At 42.9% G+C, this 25,053-nt stretch overlaps 1 protein-coding gene and 1 long non-coding RNA gene across 5 annotated transcripts in view; both read left to right on the plus strand.

Annotated features, from left to right (window-relative positions):
- LOC139749887 (E3 ubiquitin-protein ligase SH3RF3-like) overlaps positions 1-25,053 on the plus strand; it is a 406,578-nt gene that overhangs the window by 139,003 nt on the left and 242,522 nt on the right. The window lies entirely within an intron of this gene.
- Positions 1-25,053, plus strand: part of LOC139749888 (uncharacterized) — a 57,590-nt gene that overhangs the window by 25,304 nt on the left and 7,233 nt on the right. Inside the window, exon 2 of the long non-coding RNA XR_011713055.1 lies at positions 948-1,055. This is a non-coding gene — a long non-coding RNA (uncharacterized lncRNA). The remainder of the gene's footprint in view (positions 1-947; positions 1,056-25,053) is intronic.

A 25,053-nucleotide genomic window follows, 5' to 3' on the forward strand; every position in this document is an offset into this window, starting at 1 on the left:
CTCGCACACTTGAAGCGGGAGGGTGTTGTTATTCCATGTTTGGCCGGGTGGTTATGGGAATGAATAAAGGCAGACAGTATGAATTATGTACATGGGTATATATGTATATGTCTGTGTGTGCATATATAAGTATACATTGAGATGTATAGGTATGTATATGTGCTATCTGTGGACGTGTATGTGGGTGGGTTGGACCATTTCTTTTGTCTGTTTCCTTGCGCTACCTCACTAATGCGGGAGACAGCGACAAAGCTAAATAAATAAAATAGATACATATATATATATATATATACATACATACATACAGACAGTAAACTCTTGATTTAGATAATGATATGATGAAATATAAAATAATAGAAAATCTCAAACGCTTCACTATGTGCATTGCATATTACACTTGTTTTTCATATCGTGGGGTAGACTTGCTTTCTTTTGGTTTCAGTCTGCTTCAAGCTATCATGCGGTCAGGTTGTATTTACAGTGTTTTTGTTATTTCACGATTGTGACTATTTATAAAATAATTTTGTAATCCTTTCTATTCAAAATGCCATCCAGTGATTGTAAGAGATGCAATGAAAGCAGATAGTCCATCTTTGTTTTATCATAAAGAAGTATCCTTTCGCAGGAGAGGGGTAGCATTATATCTGACTGACTCCTGCCGCCAACTGCCTGGCAAGCATTCCTATGCTACCGGGTGCCAGGTGCCCAACTATCATACCACACACTAAAACCAGTACCCCCTCATGCGATTTTGGAAACTAAATGTGACATTTTGTTACAACAAAAGCAAAAACAAAACTAAAAACAAGAAAAGAACTGGTTAAATTAAAATTTGACATGGCATAAGGGAAATATGCTCACAAGTCACTCCTCAGCAACAATATACTTCTTTTACATGTGAGAAGAACAGAAATGACATAACAAATTTGCGTGTTCACTCTTCACAGGAGCCACCACAGATATAGTCTTGCAAGTGTGTGGGGCAGTGTTTCACACAGTGAGGGAGCTGCTGCCTGAGGCTGGGTGTCGCCACAATTGGGGTGAAGCTGCTGCTGGTAGGTACCCGGTGTCTCACACAGTAAGGGCGCTACTATCTGAGGTTGGGTGTTGCCACAACTGGGGGCAAAGCTGCTGCTGGTGGGTATTCCCCTTGCCCCATGGGTGTTGAGGGGACCGGTGAAACCCAGCGGCATAGGTGATGTAAGTTTTACAAAGACAGGTGGCCACTGCTTTCCAGCTTCACTGAATATGGTCTATGTGGCTTCACCTCCACTACCACTCTGGACTGTCCCACACCTTTGAAGCGATATCCTCCCTGCAGACTGGGGTGCTCATAGCTAGCTGGGGCAGTGTAGTGGCGTCACCTGTTGGGCCGCCCTGCACATGAGCCTGGCTCTCTGCTATGGCCCTCTCCCTGTTTCACAGAGCAATTCTCCATTGCCAGATAACATTACTAGGGTGACAGGACACCATCTTACAACTGCCTTCCTGCTCCCAACTGTGTGGGTGACTTATTGCTATCTCTTGAGATATTGGAGCATAGCCTGAGTCACTTTGCTGTTGTGCAAGCTACCTCCAACACCCATGTTGCCCCTCAACACCTTTTTGGCTGCCTTTACCACTGCTTCGGTGCATCCAATGGACTGGAGGAAGTGAGCTGAATAGATGTGGGCCATGATTCCCCATTTTTTGTAGAAAGCTTCCAACTCCTCACTGTCTAGATTAGTTCCCCCTTCTGAGGCGATTTCCGTGGGTGTACCCCATCTCCTGAAGAAGGTGAGCAACTATGCAGTAGCTTTGGATTTTTCCATGTAGGTTCAAGTCTCACTCTGCGAAGTGAAAGCAGATAGTTGTCTCACTTCATTATAAAGAAGTATCCTTTCACAGGAGAGGGGTGGCATCAGTCTCAGTCTGATTCCAGCCTCCATCTGGTGGGGAGTGTTCCCATACTGCTGGGTGCCCGCTGCCCATCTTTCATACTGCACACTAAACTCTGTAGTGATAGAAGAGTTAAAAGAAAGTGTGTTAACTTAAAAGTGGCACAGAAATAGGTTACATTCAATTTAACAGACTTTTGGCATTAAGGGACAACCCTTTCAACCTGTTAGTCTGTTGAATTGAGAGTTTACTTTTTCATTCTTGATCACTGTTTCCCACATTAGTGAGTTAGTACCAGAAATTAGATGAAGAAAGACACACATTCACATATACATATGCAAACATATATGCATATACATGTTTATTTGTTTATTTATTAAACCTATTTGCTGTCTCCCTCATTTGTGAGGTAGCGCAAGGAAACAGACGAAAGAATGGCCCAACCCACCCACATACACATGTAAATACATAAACGCCCACACACACACACACATATACATACCTATACATTTCAACGTAAACATACATAAGTATACACAGACATATACATATATGCACATGTACACACTCAAACTTGCCGCCCCCATCCATTCCTGTTGCCACTCCGCCACACATGAAATGGCAACCCCCCTCCTCCTGTGCACACGCGAGGTAGCACCACGAAAAGACAACAAAGGCCACATTCATTTACAATCAGACCCTAGCTGTCATGTGTAATGCACCGGAACCACAGCTCCCTTTCCACATCCAGGCGCCACAAAACTTTCCGTGGTTTACTCCAGACGCTTCACATGGCCTAATTCAATCCAATCACAGCACGTCGACATTGTTCCAATTCACTCTACTCCTTGCACACCTTTCACCCTCCTGTATGTTCAGACCCTGATCGCTTAAAATCTTTTTCACCCCATCCTTCCAACTCCAGTTTGGTCACCCACATCTCATTCCCTCCAATTCTAACACATATATGCTCTTTGTCAATCTTTCCTTACTCATTTTCTCCTTGTGGCCAAACCATTTCAATACTCCCTCTTCTGCTATCTCAACCACACACTTTATTGCCACACATCTCTCTTATCCTTTCATTACTTTCTCGATCAAACCACCTCACTCCACATACTGTCCTCAAACATTTCATTTCCAACTCATCCACCCTCCTCCGCACAACCCTATCTATTGCCCACGCCTTGCAATCATATAACAATGTTGGAACCACTATTCCTTCAAACATACCTGTTTTTGCTCTCAGAGACAATACTCTCGCCTTCCACACATTCTTCAATGCCCCCAGTACCTTCGCCCCTTCCCCCACCCTGTGATCCACTTCCACTTCCATGGTTCCATCTGCTGCTAAATCCACTCTCAGACATCTAAAACACTTCACTTCTTCCAGTTTTTCTCCTTAATTTGTCCCTCAACCATACTGAACCTTGTTCTTATTCACATTTCCTCTCAATTTTCTTCTTTCACATGTTTTACCAAACTCAGTCATCAACTTCTGTAGTTTCTCACCCGAAATAGCCACCAGTGCTATATCATCAGCATACAACAACTGACTTCCCAAGCTGTCTCATTGACAACAGACTGCATACTTACCCCTCTCTCCTAAACTCTTGCATTTCCCTCCCTAACAACCCCATCCATAAACAAATTAAACAACCATGGATACATCGCGCACCCCTGCTGCAAACCAACGTTCATTGGGAACCAATCACTTTTCTCTTTTCCTACTTGTAAACATGCCGTACATCCTTGATAAAAATCTTTTCACTGCTTCAAGCAACTGACCTCCCACATCATATACTCTTAACACCTGTTTTTCTAAGTATTTATCATATACATTCTCCAAAGCAAACACCACATCCTCTACCACTTCTGAAACCACACTGCTCTTCCCCAATATGATGCTCTGTACATGCTTTACCCTCTCATTCAGTACCCTCCCATATAATTTCCCAGGAATTCTCAACATCCTTATACCTCTGTAATTTGAGCACTCACCTTTATCCCCTTTGCCTATGTACAATGGCACTATGCATGCATTCCGCCAATCCTCAGGCACTTCACCATGAACCATACATACATTGAATATCCTTACCAACCTGTTAACACAGTCACCACCTTTTTTAATGAATTCCACTGCAATACCCTCCAAACCTGCCACCTTGCCTGCTTTCATCTTCTGCAAAGCGTTCAGTACCTCTTCCCTGTTTACCAAACCATTCTCCCTTACCCGCTCACTTCGCACACCACCTCGACGAAACACCCTGTATCTGCAACTCTATTATCAAACACATTCGGCAAACCTTCAAAATACTCACTCCATCTCCTCACTTCACCACTTGTTATTACCTTTCCTTTAGCCCCCTTCACTGATGTTCCCATTTGTTCTCTTGTGTTGCACACTTTATTTACCTTTTTCCAAAACATCTTTTTATTTCCCCTAAAATTTAATGATACTCTCTCACCCCAACTCTCATTTGCCCTCTTTTTTGCCTCTTGCACCTTTCTCTTGACCTCCTGCCTCTTTCTTTTATACATCTCCCAGTCATTTGCACTACTTCCCTGCAAAAATTGTCCAAATGCCTCTCTCTTCTCTTTCACTAACAATCTTACTTCTTCATCCCACCACTCACTATCCTTTGCAATCTGCCCACCTCCCACCTTTCTCATGCCACAGGCATCTTTACACAAGCCATCACTGCTTCCCTAAATACGTCCTATTCCTCCCCCACTTCCCTTATGTCATATGCTCTCACCTTTCTCCATTCTGCACTCAATCTCTCCTGGTACTTCCCCACACAAGTCTCCTTTCAAAGCTCACTTACTCTCACCAATCTCTTCACCCCAACATTCTTCCTTCTTTTCTGAAAACCTCTACAAATCTCCACCATCCCCTCCACAAGATAATGATCCCTCCAGTTGCCCCTCTCAGCACATAAACATGTGAATAAGATCAAGGCTATTAGTTACAGTAGGGTTGAGGGACAAGTCAGTTGAGAGGTAAGTTTGAATGGAGAAAAACTGGAGGAAGTGAAGTGTTTTAGATATCTGGGAGTGGATTTGGCAGTGGATGGAACCATGGAAGCGGAAGTGAGTCACAGGGTGGGGGAGGGGTGAAAGTTCTTGGAGCGTTGAAAAATGTGTGGAAGGCAAGAACATTATCTTAGAAAGTAAAAATGGGTATGTTTGAAGGAATAGTGGTTCCAACAATGTTATATGGTTACGAGGCATGGGCTATAGATAGTGGATGCATTGGAAGTGAGATGTTTGTGGACAATATGTGGTGTTAGGTGGTTCGATCGAGTAAGTAATGAAACGTTAAGGGCGATGTTTGGTAAAAAAGGAGTGTGGTTGAGAGAGCTGAAGAGGATGTATTGAAATGGTTTGGTCACATGGAGAGAATGAGTGAGGAAAGATTGACAAAGAGGATATATTTGTCAGATGTGGAGGGAATGAAAAGTGGGAGACCAAATTGGAGGTGAAGGATGGAGTGAAAAAGATTTTGAGCGATTGGGGCCTGAACATGCAGGAGGGTGAAAGGCGTGCAAGGAACAGGGTGAATTGGAACAATGTGGTATACCGGGGTCAATGTGCCATCAATGGATTGAACCAGGGCATGTGAAGCGTCTAGGGTAAACCATGGAAAGTTTTGTGGGGCCTGGTTGTGGAAAGGGAGCTGTGGTTTCAGTGGATTATACATGACAGCTAGAGACTCAGTATGAACGAATGTGGCCTTTGTTGTCTTTTCCTAGCACTACCTTGCGCACGTGTGGGGGGAGGGGGTTGTCATTTCATGTGTGGCAGGGTGGTGAGGGGAATGAATAAAGGCAGCAAGTATGAATTATGTACATGTATATGTCTGTGTATGTATGAATATGTATACATTGAAGTGTATAGGTATGTGCATGTGCATGTGTGGACATGTATGTATATAGATGTGTATGTGGGTGGGTTGGGCAAATCTTTCGTCTGTTTCCTTGCGCTACCTCACTAACGCGGGAGACAGCAACAAAGTATAATGAATAGATAAATAATATATATAGATATTATTATTTATATTTGTATATTTATTATACTGTGTCACTGTCTCCCATGTTAGTGAGGTGGTGCAAGGAAACAGACGAAAGAGTGGCCCAACCCACCCTCATACACATGTATGTACATAAATGCCCACATGGGCACATATACATACCAATACATTTCAACGTATACACACATATACATACACAGACATACACGTATATACACATGTACATATTCATACATGCTGCCTTCATCCATTCCTGCCGCCACCCCACCACACCTGAAATGGCACCCCAGTCCCCCATATGCGCATGAGGTAGCGCTAGGAAAAGACAACAAAGGCCACATTCGTCCACACTGTCTCTAGCTGTCATGTGTAATGCACCAAAACCACAGCACCCTTTCCACATCCAGGCCTCACAAAACTTTCCACGTGGGGGGGAGGGGGGAGGGGGAGTACAGTTTTTCATGTGTGGTAGGGTGGCAGCAGGAGTGGATGAAGGCAGCATGTATGAATATGTACATGTGTATATATGTATATGTTGAAATGTATAGGTGTGTATATGTGCATGTGTGGGTGTATATGTATATACATGTGTATGTGGGTGGGTTGGGCCATTCTTTCGTCTGTGTCCTTGCACTACCTTGCTAATGCAGGAGACAGCGTCAAAGTATGATAAATATAAATAAATTTGCATATATATATTTTATCCCTGGGGATAGGGGAGAAAGAATACTTCCTACATATTCCCTGTGTGTCGTAGAAGGTGACTAAAAGGGGAGGGAGTGGGGGGCTGGAAATCCTCCCATCTCATTTTTTTTTTAATTTTCCAAAAGAAGGAACAGAGAAGGGGGACAGGTGAGGGTATTCCCTCAAAGGCCCAGTCCTCTGTTCTTGACGCTACCTTGCTAACGCGGGAAATAGCAAATAGTTTGAAAAAAAAATATAGATATATATATATGTATATTATTATTATTATTATTATTATTATTATTATTATTATTATTATTATTATTATTATTATTATCATTATTATTATTTTGCTTTGTCGCTGTCTCCCGCGTTTGCAAGGTAGCGTAAGGAAACAGGCGAAAGAAATGGCCCAACCCACCCCCATACACATGTATATACATACACGTCCACACACGCAAGTATACATACCTATACATCTCAATGTACACATATATATACACACACACACACATATACATATATACACATGTACATAATTCATACTGTCTGCCTATATTTATTCCCATCGCCACCTCGCCACACATGGAATACCATCCCCCTCCCCCATCATGTGTGCGAGGTAGCGCTAGGAAAAGACAACAAAGGCCCCATTCGTTCACACTCAGTCTCTGGCTGTCATGTAATAATGCCCGAAACCACAGCTCCCTTTCCACATCCAGACCCCACAGAACTTTCCATGGTTTACCCCAGATGCCTCACATGCCCTGGTTCAATCCATTGACACTACGTCGACCCCGGTATACCACATCGATCCAATTCACTCTATTCCTTGCCCTCCTTTCACCCTCCTGCATGTTCAGGCACCGATCACTCAAAATCTTTTTCACTCCATCTTTCCACCTCCAGTTTGGTCTCCCACTTCTCGTTCCCTCCACCTCTGACACATATATCCTCTTGGTCAATCTTTCCTCACTCATTCTCTCCATGTGCCCAAACCATTTCAAAACACCCTCTTCTGCTCTCTCAACCACGCTCTTTTTATTTCCACACATCTCTCTTACCCTTACATTACTTACTCGATCAAACCACCTCACACCACATATTGTCCTCAAACATCTCATTTCCAGCACATCCACCCTCCTGCGCACAACTCTATCCATAGCCCACGCCTCGCAACCATACAACATTGTTGGAACCACTATTCCTTCAAACATACCCATTTTCGCTTTCCGAGATAATGTTCTCAACTTCCACACATTCTTCAAGGCTCCCAGGATTTTTGCCCCCTCCTCCACCCTGTGATTCACTTCCGCTTCCATGGTTCCATCCGCTGCCAGATCCACTCCCAGATATCTAAAACACTTTACTTCCTCCAGTTTTTCTCCATTCAAACTTACCTCCGAATTGACTTGACCCTCAACCCTACTGTACCTAATAACCTTGCTCTTATTTACATTTACTCTTAACTTTCTTCTTTCACACACTTTACCATTATTATATTTTATTTATTTATTATACTTTGTCACTGTCTCCCGCATTAGCGAGGTAGCACAAGCAAAGAGACGAAAGAATGGCCCAACCCACCCACATACACATGTATATACATACACGTCCACACACGCAAATATACATACCTATACATACATATATATACACATGTACATGATTCATACAGTCTGCCCTTATTCATTCCTGTTCCCACCCCGCCACACATGAAATGAAAACCCCCTCCCCCCACATGTGTGCGAGGTATTGCAAGTAAAAGACAACAAAGGCCACATTCGTCCACACTCAGTCTCTAGCTGTCATTTATGATGCACCAAAACCACAGCTCCCTTTCCGCATCCAGGCCCCACAAAACTTTCCATGGTTTACCCCGGACGCTTCACATGCCCTGGTTCAATCCATTGATAGCATGTCGACCCCGTTATACCACATCGTTTCAATTCACTCTATTCCTTGCACGCCTTTCACCCTCCTGCATGTTCAGGCCCCGATCACTAAAAATCTTTTTCACTCCATCTTTCCACCTCCAATTTGGTCTCCCACTTCTCATTCCCTCCACCTCTGACACATATATCCTCTTGGTCAATCTTTCCTCACTCATTCTCTCCATGTGACCAAACCATTTCAAAACACACTCTTCTGCTCTCTCAACCACACTCTTTTTATAACCAAACATCTCTCTTACCCTTTCATTACTTACACGATCAAACCAGCTCACACCACATACTGTCCTCAAACATCTCATTTCCAGCACATCCACCCTCCTCCGCACAACTCTATCTATAGCCCACACCTCGCAACCATATAGTATTGTTGGAACCACTATTCCTTCAAACATACCCATTTTTGCTTTCCAAGATAACGTTCTCGACTTCCACACATTTTTCAACGCACCCAGAACATTCACCCCCTCTCCCACTCTCTCTCTCTCTCTCTCTCTCTCTCTCTCTCTCTCTCTCTATATATATATATATATATATATATATATTTTTTTTTTTTGCCGCTGTCTCCCACGTTTGTGAGGTAGCGCAAGGGAACAGACGAAAGAAATGGCCCAACCCACCCCCATACACATGTATATACATACGTCCACACATGCAAATATACATACCTACACAGCTCTCCATGGTTTACCCCAGACGCTTCACATGCCTTGATTCAATCCACTGACAGCACGTCAACCCCGGTATACCACATCGCTCCAACTCACCCTATTCCTTGCCCTCTTCTCACCCTCCTGCATGTTCAGGCCCTGATCACACAAAATCTTTTTCACTCCATCCTTCCACCTCCAATTTGGTCTCCCTCTTCTCCTCGTTCCCTCCACCTCCGACACATATATCCTCTTGGTAAATCTTTCCTCACTCATTCTCTCCATGTGCCCAAACCATTTCAAAACACCCTCTTCTGCTCTCTCAACCACGCTCTTTTTATTTCCACACATCTCTCTTACCCTTACGTTACTTACTCGATCAAACCACCTCACACCACACATTGTCCTCAAACATCTCATTTCCAGCACATCCATCCTCCTGCGCACAACTCTATCCATAGCCCACGCCTTGCAACCATACAACATTGTTGGAACCACTATTCCTTCAAACATACCCATTTTTCCTTTCCGAGATAATGTTCTCGACTTCCACACATTCTTCAAGGCTCCCAGAATTTTCGCCCCCTCCCCCACCCTGTGATCCACTTCCGCTTCCATGGTTCCATCCGCTGCCAGATCCACTCCCAGATATCTAAAACACTTCACTTCCTCCAGTTTTTCTCCATTCAAACTCACCTCCCAATTAACTTGACCCTCAACCGTACTGTACGTAATAACCTTGCTCTTATTTACATTTACTCTTAACTTTCTTCTTCCACACACTTTACCAAAACTCAGTCACCAGCTTCTGCAGTTTCTCACATGAATCAGCCACCAGCGCTGTATCATCAGCGAACAACAACTGACTCACTTCCCAAGCTCTCTCATCCCCAACAGACTTCATACTTGCCCCTCTTTCCAAAACTCTTGCATTCACCTCCCTAACAACCCCATCCATAAACAAATTAAACAACCATGGAGACATCACACACCCCTGCCGCAAACCTACATTCACTGAGAACCAAACATATATATATATATATATATATATATATATGATTTGGGGATAAGAGTGAGTGCTCAAATTACAGAGGTATAAGTTTTTTGAGTATTCCTGGTAAATTATATGGGAGGGTATTGATTGAGAGGGTGAAGGCATGTACAGAGCATCAGATTGGGGAAGAGCAGTGTGGTTTCAGAAGTGGTAGAGGATGTGTGGATCAGGTGTTTGCTTTGAAGAATGTATGTGAGAAATACTTAGAAAAGCAAATGGATTTGTATGTAGCATTTATGGATCTGGAGAAGGCATATGATAGAGTTGATAGAGATGCTCTGTGGAAGGTATTAAGAATATATGGTGTGGGAGGAAAGTTGTTAGAAGCAGTGAAAAGTTTTTATCGAGGATGTAAGGCATGTGTACGTGTAGGAAGAGAGGAAAGTGATTGGTTCTCAGTGAATGTAGGTTTGCGGCAGGGGTGTGTTTAATTTGTTTATGGATGGGGTTGTTAGGGAGGTAAATGCAAGAGTTTTGGAAAGAGGGGCAAGTATGAAGTCTGTTGGGGATGAGAGAGCTTGGGAAGTGAGTCAGTTGTTGTTCGCTGATGATACAGCGCTGGTGGCTGATTCATGTGAGAAACTGCAGAAGCTGGTGACTGAGTTTGGTAAAGTGTGTGGAAGAAGAAAGTTAAGAGTAAATGTGAATAAGAGCAAGGTTATTAGGTACAGTAGGGTTGAGGGTCAAGTCAATTGGGAGGTGAGTTTGAATGGAGAAAAACTGGAGGAAGTGAAGTGTTTTAGATATCTGGGAGTGGATCTGGCAGCGGATGGAACCATGGAAGCGGAAGTGGATCATAGGGTGGGGAGGGGGCGAAAATTCTGGGGGCCTTGAAGAATGTGTGGAAGTCGAGAACATTATCTCGGAAAGCAAAAATGGGTATGTTTGAAGGAATAGTGGTTCCAACAATGTTGTATGGTTGCGAGGCGTGGGCTATGGATAGAGTTGTGCGCAGGAGGATGGATGTGCTGGAAATGAGATGTTTGAGGACAATGTGTGGTGTGAGGTGGTTTGATCGAGTGAGTAACGTAAGGGTAAGAGAGATGTGTGGAAATAAAAAGAGCGTGGTTGAGAGAGCAGAAGAGGGTGTTTTGAAGTGGTTTGGGCACATGGAGAGAATAAGTGAGGAAAGATTGACCAAGAGGATATATGTGTCGGAGGTGGAGGGAACGAGGAGAAGAGGGAGACCAAATTGGAGGTGGAAAGATGGAGTGAAAAAGATTTTGTGTGATCGGGGCCTGAACATGCAGGAGGGTGAAAGGAGGGCAAGGAATAGAGTGAATTGGAGCGATGTGGTATACCGGGGTTGACGTGCTGTCAGTCGATTGAATCAAGGCATGTGAAGCGTCTGGGGTAAACCATGGAAAGCTGTGTAGGTATGTATATTTGCGTGTGTGGACGTATGTATATACATGTGTATGGGGGCGTTGGGCCATTTCTTTCGTCTGTTTCCTTGCGCTACCTCGCAAACGCGGGAGACAGCGACAAAGTATAAAAAAAAAAAAAAATATGATTTGGCAAACAAAGAGGTAGTGAAAGCTTTGCGGAAGATGAAAGCCGGCAAGGCAGCAGGTTTGGATGGTATTGCAGTGGAATTTATTAAAAAAGGGGGTGACTGTATTGTTGACTGGTTGGTAAGGTTATTTAATGTATGTATGACTCATGGTGAGGTGCCTGAGGATTGGCGGAATGTGTGCATAGTGCCATTGTACAAAGGCAAAGGGGATAAGAGTGAGTGCTCAAATTACAGAGGTATAAGTTTGTTGAGTATTCCTGGTAAATTATATGGGAGGGTATTGATTGAGAGGTTGAAGGCATGTACAGAGCATCAGATTGGGGATGAGCAGTGTGGTTTCAGAAGTGGTAGAGGATGTGTGGATCAGGTGTTTGCTTTGAAGAATGTATGTGAGAAATACTTAGAAAAGCAAATGGATTTGTATGTAGCATTTATGGATCTGGAGAAGGCATATGATAGAGTTGATAGAGATGCTCTGTGGAAGGTATTAAGAATATATGGTGTGGGAGGAAAGTTGTTAGAAGCAGTGAAAAGTTTTTATCGAGGATGTAAGGCATGTGTACGTGTAGGAAGAGAGGAAAGTGATTGGTTCTCAGTGAATGTAGGTTTGCGGCAGGGGTGTGTGATGTCTCCATGGTTGTTTAATTTGTTTATGGATGGGGTTGTTAGGGAGGTAAATGCAAGAGTTTTGGAAAGAGGGGCAAGTATGAAGTCTGTTGGGGATGAGAGAGCTTGGGAAGTGAGTCAGTTGTTGTTCGCTGATGATACAGCGCTGGTGGCTGATTCATGTGAGAAACTGCAGAAGCTGGTGACTGAGTTTGGTAAAGTGTGTGGAAGAAGAAAGTTAAGAGTGAATGTGAATAAGAGCAAGGTTATTAGGTACAGTAGGGTTGAGGGTCAAGTCAATTGGGAGGTGAGTTTGAATGGAGAGAAACTGGAGGAAGTGAAGTGTTTTAGATATCTGGGAGTGGATCTGGCAGCGGATGGAACCATGGAAGCGGAAGTGGATCATAGGGTGGGGGAAGGGGGCGAAAATTCTGGGGGCCTTGAAGAATGTGTGGAAGTCGAGAACATTATCTCGGAAAGCAAAAATGGGTATGTTTGAAGGAATAGTGGTTCCAACAATGTTGTATGGTTGCGAGGCGTGGGCTATGGATAGAGTTGTGCGCAGGAGGATGGATGTGCTGGAAATGAGATGTTTGAGGACAATATGTGGTGTGAGGTGGTTTGATCGAGTGAGTAACGTAAGGGTAAGAGAGATGTGTGGAAATAAAAAGAGCGTAGTTGAGAGAGCAGAAGAGGGTGTTTTGAAGTGGTTTGGGCACATGGAGAGAATGAGTGAGGAAAGATTGACCAAGAGGATATATGTGTCGGAGGTGGAGGGAACGAGGAGAAGAGGGAGACCAAATTGGAGGTGGAAAGATGGAGTGAAAAAGATTTTGTGTGATCGGGGCTGAACATGCAGGAGGGTGAAAGGAGGGCAAGGAATAGAGTGAATTGGAGCGATGTGGTATTTCCGGGGTTGACGTGCTGTCAGTGGAAATTTAATCAAGGCATGTGAAGCGTACTGGGGTAAACCATGGAAAGCTGTTGTAGGTGTATATTTACATGTGGGACAATGTATAACATTTTGTAATGGGGGGGGGCTGGCCATTTCTTTCGTCTGTTTTCCCCCCTTGGGAGTACCCCGCAAAAAACCGGGAGAAGCGCAAAATAAAAAAAAAAAAAATGATAAATAATTTTTTTTTTTTCACACAATTGCTATTTCCCCCCATAGCGAGGTAGCGTTAAGAACAGGGTTTTCCCCCCTTTTTGGGGCCCCTTGGGGGAAACCTCACCGGGCCCCCCCCCTTTTCTGAACCCTTTTTTTGGGGGGAAAAAAAAAAAAAAAAGTGAGAGGGGGGAAATTTTCCCCCCCACCGCTCCCTCCCCCTTTTGTTTTGGCGCCCCCTTCTTCCCCACACGCAAGGGGAAAAGGGAAGTTTTTTCTCCCCAACCCAGGGATAAAAAAAAAAATTTTAAAATTATATATATATATATAAAAAAAAATATATATAATATATAAAATTATATATAATTTATATAAAATAATTTTATAAAAAATATTTTTTTTTGCTTTGTCACTTCCCCCCCCGCGTTTGGGTAGCGAAAGGGAAACAGACAAAAAAAAAAGGGAACCAAAACCCACCCCATCACTTGTATATAATAGTCCCACGCACGAAAAATTAAAAACATACCTAAAACAGTTTTCCCAAAGGTTTTTAACCCCCAGACGTTTTCACAGGGCCCTGATTCAATCCCCGGCCACCCCCACGTCAACCCCGGAAAAAACCACATGCTCCAATTCATTTCAAATTTTGCCCTCCTTTCACCCCCCTTTTCATTTTCGGGGGGCCCCGTTTCACACCAAATCTTTTTCCCCCATCATCCCACCCCAAAATTGTCTCCACTTCTCCACGTTCCCTCCACCTCCGACACATATTTCCTCTGTAAATCTTTCCCCCCTAAACCTTCTCCTCTCCATGTGCCCAAACCATTTCAAAACACCCCTCTTCTGCATCTTCAACCATGCCCTTTTTTTTCCACACATCCCCTCCCCCCCTTTTTACGTACTACTCGTCAAACCACCCTCCACCACCCCTTGTCCTAAAAAAACTTTCTCTTTTCCCCCAACCACCTCCCCCTCCCGCGGAAACACGCTATAAACCCAAGCCCTAGGCCTCGCAAACCAAAACAACATTGTTGGAACCACTATTCCTTCAACAAAACCCTTTTTTTTTGCTTTCCGAGATCATGTTCTGGGAAAACTTCCACACATTCTTCTCAAGGCTCCCCGGGAATTTTTCCCGCCCCCCTTCCCCCTTCCAAGGAAACCACTTCGCTTTTCTATGGTTTTCCATCCCTGCCAGGAATCACCCCCAGATATCAAAAAACAACACTTTACCCCCCTCCAGTTTTTCTCCATTCTCAAACTCACCTCCCAATTGATTAAAACCCTCAAACCCTACTGTACCAAAACCTTTGCTCTTATTAAACATTTACCTTAATTTTCTTCTTCCCCCCAAAAATTTTCCCCAAACTCAGTAAACCCAGCTTTTTATTTCTCACATGAATCAGCCACCGGGGCGCTGTATCAATAGCAACAACAACTGACTCCACTTCCCAACTTTTCTCATCCCCCAACAGACTTCATACTTGCCCCCCCTTTTTCCCAAAAAACCTTTTTTGAAATTCACTCCCCTAAACAACCCCATCCAAAACAAATTAAACAACCAAAGGAGACATCACACACCCTGCCCCCAAACCTACATTCACGAGGCCCCAATTCATTTCCACTCTTCCAACACGTACACAACCTTTTACCATCCTCGTTTAAAAAACTTTTTACTGCTTCTAAAAAAACCTTGCCCCCCCCCCCACCATATATTCTTAATCCCTTTCCCCCACCCAAAGAGCATCTCTATCAACTCTATAAATTCCCTTTCCCTCCAAATAAACTAATAAAAATTTTTTAAAAAAATAAACAAAAATAAAATAATAAACAACCCTTCCCCCCACCCCATTTACAAATATAAATTTACCAGGAATAAATCAACAAACTTATACCTCTGTAATTTTGAGCACCATTCATTATATTATACCCTTTGCCCTTTTTACAATGGCACTATGCACGCATAAAATAAAATAAAATTAAAACCTCGCAAACGCGGGAGAACAGCGACAAAAGTATAAAAAAAAAAAAAAAAATATATATAAATAATATATATATATATAATATATATATATAATATTATATAATATATAAATTTTTTGCTTTGTTGCAAGTTTCCCCCGTTTGCGAGGAAACGCAAGGAAACAACGAAAAAGGGGAAAAAGGCCAACCCACACACCCCCATACACATGCCATTTACATACGTCCACACACGCAAATTTTAAAATACCTTACAAAAGCTTTCCATGGTTTACCCCAGATGCTTCACATGCCCTGATTTAATCCACTGACAGCACGTCAACCCCGGTTAACCACATCGACCAAATTTACCAATCTTTGCCCCCCTTTCACCCCCCCCTGCATGTTCAGGCCCCCCCATCACAACAAAATCTTTTCACTCCATCTTTCCACCCCCAATTATGGTCCCCCCCCCCCAACTTTTTCCTCGTTCCCTCCACCCCGACACATATATCCTCTTGTTTAATCTTCCTCACACTTTTCCCCCATGTGCCAAACCATTTCAAAAAAAACCCTCTCTGTCCTCAACCACGGCTTTTTTATTTCCCCCACAAACTCTCTTTTCCCTTCGTTAAATGGTTTGACAAAACCCACCTCACACCACCACATGTCCCCCAAACAAATTTATTTCCCCGCACATCCATCCTCCTGCGCAAAACCTATCCATAGCCCCAAACCTCGCAACATACAACATTGTTGGAAAACCCCCAAATTCTTCAAACATACCCATTTTTGCCCGTCCCCAGTAATGTTTTTCCCACTTCCACACATTCTCAAGGCTCCCCGATTTTCGCCCCCTCCCCAACCCTATGACCCCTCGTTCTATGGTTCCCTCCCCCTGCCAGACCACTTTCCCCGATATCTAAAACACTTACTTCTCCGTTTTTTTCCCTTCAAATTACCTTTCCCAATTGACTTGACCCTCAAAACCCCACTGTACCTAATAACCTTGCTCCCTTTTCACAAAAATTTAAATTTTTTTAACTTTTTTTTCTTCTCTCAACACTTTACCCAAAATCAAATCACCCCCTTCTGCAGTTTACCACATGAATCAAACCACCGCGCTGTATACAACCGGGAAAAACAACCCGACTCACTTTCCCCCAAACTCTCTAAACCCCAACAACTTATAAAATGCCCCTCTTTTTTTTCCAAAAAATCTTTTTTCATTCACCTCCCTAAAACCCCCCCATAACATTTAAACAACCATGGAGACATCACACACCCCGGGCCGGGAAACCCACAATTCAACTGAGAACCCAAAACTTTTTTTTTCCCCTTTCCTACACTACACATGCCTTACATCCCTCGATAAAAACTTTTCAAATCTTTACAACTTGGACTCCACACCCTATATTCTTAATACTTCCACCCGAGCATCTCTAACAACCTATCATATGCCTTTACCCGAAAATCCAAGCGGGGTTGAAAGCGAAGAGGGGTTTTTTTAAAAAGGGGGTTTGGGCACATGGAGAGATGAGTGAGAAAGGGATGCCCAAAGGATATATGTTCGAGTGGGGGGAAAACAGGAGAATTGGAGACCAAAATTTGGGAAGGTGGAAAGATGGAGGGGAAAAAGATTTGAGGGGATCGGGGGGGCCTGAACATGCGGAGGGTGAAGGGGGGAAAGGGAAATAGGGAAAATTTTAAATCGATGGGGTTTCCCCCGGGGGGGTTGAGGCGCCCAGGGGATTTGAATCAAGCATGGAAGCGCTGTGAAAAACCAGGGAAAAGGGTTGGGTTTGGACCTGGATGTGGAAGGGGGGCGTGGTTTGGCATATTGCATGACAGCTAGAGACTGAGTGTGAACAATGGGCCTTTGTTGTCTTTTCCTAGAGCTCCCTTTCGCACAAAAAGAGGGGGGAGGGGGATGGAAATTTAAATTTTGTGGCGAGGGGGCGATGGAAATGAAAAAAGGCAGCCCAGTGTAAAAATTGTGTGCATGGGTATTATAGTATGTGTCTGTGTGTGTAATATATTTGTGTACATTAGATTTTATAGGTATGTATATTTGCGGTGGGGGGAACGTGTTTTTTGAAAATAAAGTGTATGGGGGGGGGGGGTTTGTTCCTTTCTTCGTCTGTTTCCTTGCGTACTTGAAAAAAACGCGGGAGAAACAGCGACAAAGCAAAAAATAATAAAAAAAAATATATATTGTGTGTGTGTGTGTATGTAATCTACAACTTCCTTGCACCATATACTCTTAATACCCCTCCAAAAAACCCATCTCTATCAACCCTTCAAAATGCTTTCTCCAAATCCAAAAAGTGCTACTTTAAAACTGGCTTTTTCAAAGAAATTCCCTCACATACAATCTTCAAAGCAAAAACCTGATCCACAAAAATCCAAAAACCACTTTTAAAACGCACTGTCCCTTTTTCCCCCGTCTGATGCTCTGCACATGCCTTGACCCTTTAATTCAATACCCTCCCTTATGATTTTTCCCCGGAATAGTCAACAAATTATAAACCTCTGAAAATTTGAACAACACCTTTAAATTTCCCTTTTTTTCCCTTTTAACAATGGCAAATTAAAACCTGCTTTTTTGCCAATCCTCTGGCACTTTACTGTGAAAAACCCTACATACATTGAAAATCCTGACCAAAAAAAGTAACAACACAGCCACCCCTTTTTTAATAACTTCCCCTGCAGTACAAACCAAAACCCCCCTGCCTTGCCAGCTTCATGGTCCCCCAAAGCTTTCCAACCAAACCTCTTCTCTGTTATTAAACCAATTTTTTCCTAACCCTCGTCTTTGCCCCCAAACCCCCCACCTCAACCAAATAACCCCCCAATCTGGGGGGGCCCTGGGGGGGGTTTAAAAAACAAAAAATTCAACCGATCTTCAAATACTCACTTTCCCTCTCCTTCTCACTTTTACCACTACTGTTATTTACCTCCCAAACCAGCCCCTTTCACCCATGTCCCATTTGTCCTCTTTTTACGACTTTATTTACTAACATCCAAAACATCTTTTTTTAAATTTTTCCCCCAAAAAAATTAAAAAAAAATTTTCTCCCCCCCCCCCGTCATTTGCCCCTTTTTTTTTTTCCCTTCTTTTTTCAAACCTTTTTTTCTTGACCTCCTGCCCCCCCCTTTTTTATAATCTCCTATTTATTTACACTATTTCCCTTTTAAAAAATGGGCCGAATGCCCCCTCTCTTCTCCCTTTTACAAAAATCTAAATTTTTTATCCAAAAACTCACTACCCTTTCTAATTTGCCCACCTCCCACCTTTCTCATACCACAAGCATCTTTTGCACAAGCCATCACAGCTTCCCTAAATACATCCCATTCCTTCCCCACTCCCCTACAAGTCATTTGCTCTCACCTTTTTTCACTCTGCACTCAGTTTTTCCTGGTACCCCCTCACACAAGTCTCCTTTCCAAGCTCACTTACTATCACCACTCTCTTCACCTCAACATTTTCTCTTTTTTACTGAAAACCTCCATAAATCTTAACCTTTGCCTCCACAAGATAATGAATTGACATCCCTCCAGTTGCTCCTGTCAGCCCATTAACATCCAAAAGTCTCTCTTTTACGTGCCTATCAATTAACATGGTAGTCCAGTAATGCACCATGGCCATCTCTCCAACTTACATATGTATACTAATGTATATCTCTTTTTAAACCAGGTATTCCCAATCACCAGTCCTTTTTCAGCTTACAAATCTACAAGCTCTTCATTTCCATTTACAACACTGAACCCCCCATGTACACCAATTATACCCTCAACTGCCACATTACTCACTTTTGCATTCAAATCACCCATCACTATAACCCAGTCTCATGCATCAAAGTTGCTAACACACTCACGCATCTGCTCCCGAAACACCTGCCTCTCATGATCTTTTGTCTCGTAACCAGGTGCATATTTACCAGTAATCACCCATCTCTCTCCATCCACCTTCAGTTATACCCATATCAATCTAGAGTTTACTTTCTTACACTATCACACACTCCCACAGATCCTGCTTCAGAAGTAGTGCTAGTCCTTCCTTTGCTTTTGTCCTCTCACCAACCCCTAGCTTTACTCCCAAGAAATTCCCAAACTGCTCTTCCCCTTTACCCTTGAGCTTCGTTTCGTTCATATATATATATATATATATATATATATATATATATATATAGATGCTCTGTGGAAGGTATTAAGAATATATGGTGTGGGAGGCAAGTTGTTAGAAGCAGTGAAAAGTTTTTATCGAGGATGTAAGGCATGTGTACGTGTAGGAAGAGAGGAAAGTGATTGGTTCTCAGTGATTTGCGGCAGGGGTGTGTGATGTCTCCATGGTTGTTTAATTTGTTTATGGATGGGGTTGTTAGGGAGGTAAATGCAAGAGTCCTGGAAAGAGGGGCAAGTATGAAGTCTGTTGGGGATGAGAGAGCTTGGGAAGTGAGTCAGTTGTTGTTCGCTGATGATACAGCGCTGGTGGCTGATTCATGTGAGAAACTGCAGAAGCTGGTGACTGAGTTTGGTAAAGTGTGTGGAAGAAGAAAGTTAAGAGTAAATGTAAATAAGAGCAAGGTTATTAGGTACAGTGGGGTTGAGGGTCAAGTCAATTGGGAGGTGAGTTTGAATGGAGAAAAACTGGAGGAAGTGAAGTGTTTTAGATATCTGGGAGTGGATCTGTCAGCGGATGGAACCATGGAAGCGGAAGTGGATCATAGGGTGGGGGAGGGGGCGAAAATTTTGGGAGCCTTGAAAAATGTGTGGAAGTCGAGAACATTATCTCGGAAAGCAAAAATGGGTATGTTTGAAGGAATAGTGGTTCCAACAATGTTGTATGGTTGCGAGGCGTGGGCTATGGATAGAGTTGTGCGCAGGAGGATGGATGTGCTGGAAATGAGATGTTTGAGGACAATGTGTGGTGTGAGGTGGTTTGATCGAGTAAGTAACGTAAGGGTAAGAGAGATGTGTGGAAATAAAAAGAGCGTGGTTGAGAGAGCAGAAGAGGGTGTTTTGAAATGGTTTGGGCACATGGAGAGAATGAGTGAGGAAAGATTGACCAAGAGGATATATGTGTCGGAGGTGGAGGGAACGAGGAGAAGAGGGAGACCAAATTGGAGGTGGAAAGATGGAGTGAAAAAGATTTTGTGTGATCGGGGCCTTAACATGCAGGAGGGTGAAAGGAGGGCAAGGAATAGAGTGAATTGGAGCGATGTGGTATACAGGGGTTGACGTGCTGTCAGTGGATTGAATCAAGGCATGTGAAGCGTCTGGGGTAAACCATGGAAAGCTGTGTAGGTATGTATATTTGCGTGTGTGGACGTGTGTATGTACATGTGTATGGGGGGGGGTTGGGCCATTTCTTTCGTCTGTTTCCTTGCGCTACCTCGCAAACGCGGGAGACAGCGACAAAAAAAAAAAAAAAAAAGAAAAATATATATATATATATCTTGTGGAGGCTAAGGTGAAGATTAGTATGGGTTTTCAGAAAAGAGGAGTGAATGTTGGGGTGAAGAAGGTGGTGAGAGTAAGTGAGCTTGGGAAGGAGACCTGTGTGGGGAAGTACCAGGAGAGACTGTGTACAAAATGGAAAAAGGTGAGAACAATGGAAGTAAGGGGAGTGGGGGAGGAATGGGATGTATTTAGGGAATCAGTGATGGATTGCGCAAAAGATGCTTGTGGCATGAGAAGAGTGGGAGGTGGGCTGTTTAGAAAGGGTAGTGAGTGGTGGGATGAAGAAGTAAGAGTATTAGTGAAAGAGAAGAGAGAGGCATTTGGACGATTTTTGCAGGGAAAAAATGCAATTGAGTGGGAGAAGTATAAAAGAAAGAGACAGGAGGTCAAGAGAAAGGTGCAAGAGGTGAAAAAAAGGGCAAATGAGAGTTGGGGTGAGAGACTATCAGTAAATTTTAGGTAGAATAAAAAGATGTCTGGAAGGAGGTAAATAGGGTGCGTAAGACAAGGGAGCAAATGGGAACTTCAGTGAAGGGCGTAAATGGGGAGGTGATAACAAGTAGTGGTGATGTGAGAAGGAGATGGAATGAGTATTTTGAAGGTTTGTTGAATGTGTCTGATGACAGAGTGGCAGATATAGGGTGTTTTGGTCGAGGTGGTGTGCAAAGTGAGAGGGTTAGGGAAAATGATTTGGTAAACAGAGAAGAGGTAGTAAAAGCTTTGCGGAAGATGAAAGTCGGCAAGGCAGCAGGTTTGGATGGTATTGCAGTGGAATTTATTAAAAAAGGGGGTGACTGTATTGTTGACTGGTTGGTAAGGTTATTTAATGTATGTATGACTCATGGTGAGGTGCCTGAGGATTGGCGGAATGCGTGCATAGTGCCATTGTACAAAGGCAAAGGGGATAAGAGTGAGTGCTCAAATTACAGAGGTATAAGTTTGTTGAGTATTCCTGGTAAATTATATGGGAGGGTATTGATTGAGAGGGTGAAGGCATGTACAGAGCATCAGATTGGGGAAGAGCAGTGCGGTTTCAGAAGTGGTAGAGGATGTGTGGATCAGGTGTTTGCTTTGAAGAATGTATGTGAGAAATACTTAGAAAAGCAAATGGATTTGTATGTAGCATTTATGGATCTGGAGAAGGCATATGATAGAGTTGATAGAGATGCTCTGTGGAAGGTATTAAGAATATATGGTGTGGGAGGCAAGTTGTTAGAAGCAGTGAAAAGTTTTTATCGAGGATGTAAGGCATGTGTACGTGTAGGAAGAGAGGAAAGTGATTGGTTCTCAGTGAATGTAGGTTTGCGGCAGGGGTGTGTGATGTCTCCATGGTTGTTTAATTTGTTTATGGATGGGGTTGTTAGGGAGGTAAATGCAAGAGTCCTGGAAAGAGGGGCAAGTATGAAGTCTGTTGGGGATGAGAGAGCTTGGGAAGTGAGTCAGTTGTTGTTCGCTGATGATACAGCGCTGGTGGCTGATTCATGTGAGAAACTGCAGAAGCTGGTGACTGAGTTTGGTAAAGTGTGTGGAAGAAGAAAGTTAAGAGTAAATGTGAATAAGAGCAAGGTTATTAGGTACAGTAGGGTTGAGGGTCAAGTCAATTGGGAGGTGAGTTTGAATGGAGAAAAACTGGAGGAAGTGAAGTGTTTTAGATATCTGGGAGTGGATCTGTCAGCGGATGGAACCATGGAAGCGGAAGTGGATCATAGGGTGGGGGAGGGGGCGAAAATTTTGGGAGCCTTGAAAAATGTGTGGAAGTCGAGAACATTATCTCGGAAAGCAAAAATGGGTATGTTTGAAGGAATAGTGGTTCCAACAATGTTGTATGGTTGCGAGGCGTGGGCTATGGATAGAGTTGTGCGCAGGAGGATGGATGTGCTGGAAATGAGATGTTTGAGGACAATGTGTGGTGTGAGGTGGTTTGATCGAGTAAGTAACGTAAGGGTAAGAAAGATGTGTGGAAATAAAAAGAGCGTGGTTGAGAGAGCAGAAGAGGGTGTTTTGAAATGGTTTGGGCACATGGAGAGAATGAGTGAGGAAAGATTGACTAAGAGGATATATGTGTCGGAGGTGGAGGGAACGAGGAGAAGAGGGAGACCAAATTGGAGGTGGAAAGATGGAGTGAAAAAGATTTTGTGTGATCGGGGCCTGGACATGCAGGAGGGTGAAAGGAGGGCAAGGAATAGAGTGAATTGGAGTGATGTGGTATACAGGGGTTGACGTGCTGTCAGTGGAGTGAATCAAGGCATGTGAAGCGTCTGGGGTAAACCATGGAAAGCTGTGTAGGTATGTATATTTGCGTGTGTGGACGTGTGTATGTACATGTGTATGGGGGGGGGTTGGGCCATTTCTTTCGTCTGTTTCCTTGCGCTACCTCGCAAACGCGGGAGACAGCGACAAAGTATAAAAAAAAAAAAAAAAAAAAAAAATATATATATATATATATATATATATATATATATATATATATATATATATATATATATATATATATTTTTTTTTCATACTATTCGCCATTTCACGCGATAGCGAGGTAGCGTTAAGAACAGAGGACTGGGCCTTTGAGGGAATATCCTCACCTGGCCCTCTTCTCTGTTCCTACTTTTGGAAAAAAAAAAAAAAATATATATATATATATATATATATATATATATATATATATATATATATATATATATATATATATATATATATATATATATCGCTACCTCGCAAACGCGGGAGACAGCGACAAAGTATAAAAAAAAATATATATATATATATATATATATATATATATATATATATATATATATATATATATATATTTTTTTTTTTCATACTATTCGCTATTTCCCGCGATAGCGAGGTAGCGTTAAGAACAGAGGACTGGGCCTTTGAGGGAATATCCTCACCTGGCCCTCTTCTCTGTTCCTTCTTTTGGAAAAAAAAAAAAAAAAAAAAAAAAACGAGAGGGGAGGATTTCCAGCCCCCCGCTCCCTTCCCTTTTAGTCGCCTTCTACGACACGCAGGGAATACTTGGGAAGTATTCTTTCTCCCCTATCCCCAGGGAATATATATATATATATATGGGTATATATGTATGTGTCTGTGTGTGTATATATATGTGTACATTGAGATGTATAGGTATGTATATCTGCGTGTGTGGACTTGTATGTATATACATGTGTATGGGGGTGGATTGGGCCATTTCTTTCGTCTGCTTCCTTGCGCTACCTCGCAAACGCGGGAGACAGCGACAAAGCAAAAAAAAAGAAATATATATATATATATATATATATATATATATATATATATATATATATATATATATATATATATATATATGTATATATATATATATATATATATATTTTTTTTTTTATACTTTGTCGCTGTCTCCCGCGTTTGCGAGGTAGCGCAAGGAAGCAGACGAAAGAAAAGGCCCAACCCCCCCCATACACATGTATATACATACGTCCACACACGCAAATATACATACCTACACAGCTTTCCATGGTTTACCCCAGACGCTTCACATGCCTTGATTCAATCCACTGACAGCACGTCAACCCCGGTATACCACATCGCTCCAATTCACTCTATTCCTTGCCCTCCTTTCACCCTCCTGCATGTTCAGGCCCCGATCACACAAAATCTTTTTCACTCCATCTTTCCACCTCCAATTTGGTCTCCCTCTTCTCCTTGCCCCTCCACCTCCGACACATATATCCTCTTGGTCAATCTTTCCTCACTCATCCTCTCCATGTGCCCAAACCACTTCAAAACACCCTCTTCTGCTCTCTCAACCACGCTCTTTTTATTTCCACACATCTCTCTTACCCTTACGTTACTCACTCGATCAAACCACCTCACACCACACATTGTCCTCAAACATCTCATTTCCAGCACATCCATCCTCCTGTGCACAACTCTATCCATAGCCCACGCCTCGCAACCATACAACATTGTTGGAACCACTATTCCTTCAAACATACCTATTTTTGCTTTCCGAGATAATGTTCTCGACTTCCACACATTCTTCAAGGCCCCCAGAATTTTCGCCCCCTCCCCCACCCTATGATCCACTTCCGCTTCCATGGTTCCATCCGCTGCCAGATCCACACCCAGATATCTAAAACACTTCACTTCCTCCAGTTTTTCTCCATTCAAA

Source organism: Panulirus ornatus, chromosome 8, assembly GCF_036320965.1.
Source record: "Panulirus ornatus isolate Po-2019 chromosome 8, ASM3632096v1, whole genome shotgun sequence".
In the NCBI taxonomy this organism is placed as follows: domain Eukaryota; kingdom Metazoa; phylum Arthropoda; class Malacostraca; order Decapoda; family Palinuridae; genus Panulirus; species Panulirus ornatus.